Below are 6,540 nucleotides of genomic sequence, written 5' to 3'. Positions count from 1 at the left end.
TTGGAGTTGTCACAGGTGAATTTAAATATATTTTATATAATTGACTTGGAGAAAAAAAAAAAAAACAAAGTTGGTAGGGGTAGGACTATTAAAAGAGGAAGTTGATTGGATATTATCAACGTGACGTATATTTACCTTGGTAAAAGCACAGGGACAGACACATCTAAATGCATAATAGATATTTGTAATACTCGTGTGATCTTTTTTATCTGTTAGCCATTAAAAGTCTTCATATACCCTTTCATTTGGTATTCAGATAAGACCTTTAAATTCTGTAAGTGGTCAGTTGTCATATAGTTTTCTATTTGTAGGTAAGTTTAACCTGGGAAAACTGTATAAGAAGATTGGCTTCGACAAGGAAATCATATCAAGGGGGAATTTGCAGAGGTTCGTGCTGCTGAACAACAACCCTTTAAGTACATTGTCTTGTTGCATACTCTGTTTTGTGTGATCTCTTTTGTAATCCTGCAAAGAGATAGAGTTATTAATTCTCTTTTTCCTTCCTAATTCAGACTAGAGGAAGCTGAACTCTTTGCTAAGTCTGCACAGAATTCGTATAATAAGCAATTTCGGGACAAGGCAGCTTCTTCCAAATCAATGACTGTATGTTCCAATTGAATCTTCATTCTAGTTTTAGTCACTTTCTTTTCGCTCTGTTCTACCTGGAATTTAAATATATCCCTTTTGTTACGTTGCCAGATAGATAAAATGGAGGAAGTTGCACAAGGGAGAGTTTGGGCAGGTAAAGATGCAGCTTCAAGGGATTTAGTTAATGCTATTGGTGGACTTTCTCAGGTTGTTGCAATAGCAAAGCTCAAGGCAAATATACCACAAGACACAGAGGTTGGTGACAAAAATCTTATTTCAGTGGGTAGGCATATGCTAGAGATAATAATGAGTTAATGCAGCAAGTTCGCTTCATAGTTTCTTTTGTGTTATGATCTTGTGTTTTTTACATGTACTTGTCAGTATGTTTCTGTAAAAAGTTATTTGATTGGTTTTTCCACTTAAATGCTTTAGTAAATCAAAGACTCTAAAATGCTGAACTAAATGATTTATCTTTGTCTTGTATACAGTAGGTGTGGGTAGTCTCGAGTGAGCAGCAAAGCTTGCAAAGCTAGACTATTGATCCAGATGCAGCTAGAACTACAGAAAGACATCAAAAAGCTCCTAAAAGGCCTATTCGTATTAGTGCTTGGAAGCTTGCAAAGCTAGACTCCAATGATGCCATGAGAGCGGCAAAGCTTGCCAAGCTAGACTCCTTAAGTAAATTTCTGGATGTGTATTGCTAGGAGAGTAGTATTAGATGCACTCCTTTTGTGGATGAAAGATTACTTTGCACAATCTACTTGTTGCATGATTTGGATTATAACAATTTCTTCTATATATTGATCAGCTACCACTTTGATCATTTTTTATTTCAGTTCCAGCATATACAATGCATTGAATCATTCTATTAGGATAACAATAACCATAAAAAACTGTCGTATGTGCACAATAGTCACAATGACCCAAAAATAAAAATTGTCGTCTGAATGTAAAATAGATAATGGATACTTTAAAAAACTGTCGTCTGAATGAAAATCACACAACGGGCATAAAATAAAGCGACCTCTGAATTGCAATCACACAACAGTTTCTAAAGTCGCCCGTCGTCTGAAGAACAGTCATGCAACAGCTACTGCTGTCGATAGGCTGCCGGCATGCTGCAGACATGCTGCCGATCCCTTCACACGACGGTTCCCTACAATCGACCTTCATCAGACGGCGCCTCGATATACGACGGTCAGCATCCATATCAGACGACAGTTTTTGCCCGTCGTCTATTTCAATTTCTGTAGTAGTGAATATGTATTCTGATAAATTGAGAAGTTTTGGGCTTTTGTTTGAGTTTTGGGTTTTTGCAAAAGGAGACTTCGTGTTTGCTCTTGCTAGTCAAGACATTTGATTCTATGCTCTCTGCCTATGAAGGTTTCTGTAGCTTGAAGCAAGTCAATGCCATCAATTTTGTTTCTTTGTATATTGTGAATTTGTCAATTGGATGCTGAGACAAGTATGTGAGTGGTCAATTAGTTTCAATTTTGGGTGTTGGGGATTGAGATTTGAGAGCATGTGAATTGTGGGCAGGTTGATCTGAAGCTAAAGGTGTGTAGAGGCCATCCGATCAGAAAAGTTCTAGTAAGGGAAGCAAAGGCATTTCATGCTGATACTTTAATTGTTGGGACTTCCAAAACCCACCATAGAATTCGATCATCCGTTTATGTTGCCAAGTACTGTGCCTGGAAATTGCCCAAAAGTTTCTCTGTTTTTGCTGTCAATAATGGCAAGGTTGTGTTCAAGAGGGAAGAAGCTGATAGCTGTGCACAGCAATTGCAAGTTCTTGTTTTCATTTCCATCTTCTGGTTTGGATTATTTTAGTTCAGTGTTTGACTATTTGATTTTGGTACAAGTGAGTAATTAGCTTGTTTGCTTTGCTAGATAATAATCACAAGTCATATCCGAAGAACGTAGAGGTTCTTGAAGACGTTAAACTAAATCAGTTTGAGAAGAAAAGCCTTTTAAGACAAAATGTCAGAATTGTGAAGGGGATTCAGTTTTATTGGATAATTCTGGGACGCAATTGACGACTGAGTCGCCTAGCGATGGAAATGAGGACAGAAAAAATTTTGTCGTGTTTTGGAGGAGAAAGAGAGAGAAAAGAAGAAGACCAAAAAAATGGAATTTGACTTGAGGGTATTTTAGGAAGTGAAAAGAGATGTGAGATAAAATATTATTAAAATTGTAGAAGAGTGTGTGGTTTGGAATTTTGGGTATGCAAATTTCACCCTCCTATATTAATTGGTGCAGAAATAATCATGATAAGAATTGGAGAAGCATATCGAGAGATTACAGACAAATTTGGTATTTTAGGAAGTGAAAAGAGATGTGAGATAAAATATTATTAAAATTGTAGAAGAGTGTGTGGTTTGGAATTTTGGGTATGCAAATTTCACCCTCCTATATTAATTGGTGCAGAAATAATCATGATAAGAATTGGAGAAGCATATCAAGAGATTACAGACAAATTTGGTTTGTCCGTAATGACCAAGATGATTTGTACCATGTCTATAGGATATGGAGATGTCAAGGGGTTTTCACCAAACCATATTCCTTTGGTTTCAGAGACAACATGATGTACGTAAAAAAGCATATGACCAGATTTCTGAATTTGGATGCATGGGAGTAGTATTCCATATTTCTATTAGCCTAAGACAATCATTTCTGCAACTCCTAACTTGCAATGATCGTGAAATAGCTGAGATTTTTGACATTATAATAGTGACAATTCAAAGAATTATCATAATCTCAACTCTATGGATCCTCAAACGTGTTCAATTTTAATAACTAAAAAAATTACAAATTAAAATTTAGTATTAATAATAAAGTGAGTAGTGATGATATATTATAACAACGGGCATTGCTTTAGCTGTTTGGGTAAAAGAAACGCGAAAAACAACATGTTGTTTTAGGGAATCGATATTTGAGAGAAAATTGATGTGTGTTCTCATTGATAATAGGAGTCTCTTTATATAGAGGATTACAATGCATAGAATCTGAATTGTACAAGGAAAGATAATCATACAATGAATGGATATCTCTAAGATATTCTCCGAGATTATCTCTAATTAAAACTCTATTACCACTAGGTCAAGTAACCTAGAGTTTGGGCCAGACACAATTTGGATTTACTTAAACACTCCCCCTTGTGTCGCCCAAACGCGGTGCTTCTCTCGTTGCCTTGTTAAAAAACCTTGCCGAGTAACAAAAACTCAGTGGGACAAAAAAAACCTCGGTCGAAGGGGAAAAAGAGCACAACACACCCTTCACGTTTCGAGACCATACATGTAGACATCTCCCCCTGATGACAATGGTCATGGGAGTTCGGATATCTTCCGCAAACGATGCTACCAACATGTTTCTCGAAAGTAGAATTTAGACAATGACTTAGTGAGCAAGTCTGCCATACTGTCCTCAGATTGAACCTAGTTCGCTTTGTTCTTGAGGAGAGTCTGTTGTTGCTGTTTATCCTTGGTGTTGTCGCTTTTGATGAAGCCTTGCTTCATTTGTTCAAAATAAGCAGCATTATCCTAAATGCTCGTAGGCTCATCTGTGGTAGACTTCAAACCACAATTGTTCGAACATGCGTAATTATGGATCCAATCCATATACATTCACCAACCACTTTGTGAAGAGCAATAATCTCTGCATTGTTCGAAAATATAGCGACTAGGGTATATTCTGTAGACCTCCAAGATATCACGGTCTTTACCCAGGGTGAACACTTAACCAGTTTCGGAATGACCTTTGTGTGGGTCAGAGAGATACCCAATATCAGCAAAACCTTCCAAAACACATGTCGTTTTGGGATGGGGATAGTGGATGCAGGCCAGTGTTGGTGGCGTTCCTGGTGTGTGATGGGTCCGAATCCATCATCTCTCTGTAGGGATAGAACAAGCCCATATCAATCGTACATCTCAAGTACCGAAAGATATCCTTTACACCAATCCAATGGTGTCGCGTTGGCGCAAAGTTATACCTTAGCTAACAAGTTCATAACATATGAGATGTCTGATCTTGTGCATTGAACTAAGTGCAATAATGCGCCTATTGTACTCAAGTAAGGCACTTCTGCCTCTAGCACATCTTCGTCATCATCCTTCAGACGAAGAGGATCCTTTTCAGGATCAACACTACGGACGATCATGGGGGTGCTTGAAGTTTTGACCTTGTCAAAATGCCTAAGCATCTATCAACACGATACTCAAGTTCCAAACTGAGACATAATCGTGTTCTCCCAAAATCGTTCATCTCAAAATCGGATTTCAAGTGTTCAGCGGTTTCCCTTAACTCTTTAAGGGCTTCCAATGAAGATCATGTCCAACATGAACCGTGATAGAATCCAAAACTTGTTATGGAAACGCGCGGGCATATCCCTTCCTAATCAAGTAGTCACTTTAGTGAGCGTTTCAACCTCTTTGTAAAACGCGCTTCACCATGAATCTTCATATACATTCTGTATCTAGATCCCCATAAAGATACGTAGTGACCACATTCGTAAGCTACATGTTCAGTTATTCGGAAACTACCAAACTGACAAGGTAGTGGAGTGCAATGACATCCATTACGAGAGAATATGTCTCATCGTAGTCGATTGCAGGGCATTTTGTGAGAAGCCTTGCGCCATAAGGCGAGATTGCCATCTCTTTTTCTCATCACGCTTTCTAACAAAGACCCATTAGTCAATAGGTTTTATGTTAGGAGGTGTTGGCATCACTGGCTCGAAAACCTTCCTCTTCGTTAGAGAATTCATCTTAACCTGGATCACATCTTTCCATTTAGGCCAGATTTCTCTACGTTGGCATTCATTCATCAACGGAGCGTGGTTCGATGTCATCAGACTCAACAAACTCAAGCGCAACGAAATGCGTGACTACATCATCAATTATGCTGGAGTATCTATCACACGTCTCATGTACACTAGTGTAATTTTCAAAGAGATCTATATTCTTAGGAATAGGTTCTGACGTTGAGGCGTCCCCTAACGATAACCATAATCCGGAAGATTCTCATAAGACGGATTTTGAGTCTTGATGATCAAAGGATTGGAATGTGCCAAAGTATCCTTTGAACCCACGGGCCTCCCACGCATCCTAGCTGGGGTCATGGCCTATAACGCCAGAGTGTCACTCTCTTTGGCGTTGGCGCCATGCCTACCGCTGTGTAGGGTGGCACTACGTCCTCTCGTAGGGATGTCATTCCTTGCAGGCATATTTGCAGCAAATGTGTGTGATCTCGTCACTTTAACAGGGATCGAGATGAGACATAGTGAGAACATACCACGACAATTCCTGTCGTTCCTGCTGAACATCTATGTTCTTATCTCCCCCTAACGACGGGAAGACTGTCTCATCAAAGTGACATCCGCAAATCTAGCGGTAAGGAGATCGCCTAGCAAGGGCATTAAGTGGCGGACGATTGTTGGAGTCTCAAATCCAACGTAGTTACCCATTCGTTTGTAAGGACCCATCATAGGGCGTTGTGGCTGTCACACCCCTGATTTTTAACACAAATAAAAATCCATATATAATCCCATAATTATACATGCGTGATCGTTCAGTCATCAATACAAAATACCTGGAAATCTCTTTCCCCCTTAAATCAAGTATATGCTGACGCCCTGAACCCACTATGTCAATATACACTCGCTCCAAAGAGTTATATATTACACAAGCTTACGAATTAAATTGTCAACACAAAATAAAACGTAAATGCTCCTCAGAGTTTACTACACAACGGAAATCCTTATCAACGGTAAAGTCACATAAATGGCTTCCTACCGTAAAGCTGCAAAGGCGCTACCTCAACTTCAGCCACGATTATCCTGACCTGCAGAATTAACCCCTACACCGTTTGAATAGTGCACCGGGTTGTCACACAACAAACCCGGTAAGATTTTGCAAGCTCGTATGAGTAACTCAAAACCACCACTAAACAACTCAC

General features: G+C 39.1%; 1 long non-coding RNA gene across 1 annotated transcript; it reads left to right on the top strand.

Moving 5' to 3' along the window:
• On the top strand, positions 1–1,386 carry LOC133718207 (uncharacterized). The gene is made up of 2 exons (XR_009850146.1): positions 1–603; positions 700–1,386. It is a non-coding gene; the product is annotated as an uncharacterized LOC133718207 (long non-coding RNA).
• Positions 1,387–6,540: the final 5,154 nt, after the last annotated feature.

The sequence above is a fragment of the Rosa rugosa genome, chromosome 6 (genome assembly GCF_958449725.1).
Source record: "Rosa rugosa chromosome 6, drRosRugo1.1, whole genome shotgun sequence".
NCBI classification, from domain to species: Eukaryota; Viridiplantae; Streptophyta; class Magnoliopsida; order Rosales; family Rosaceae; genus Rosa; species Rosa rugosa.
Note: the sequence above shows the minus strand (reverse complement) of the source record. Positions and strands in the feature narration are given on the sequence as shown.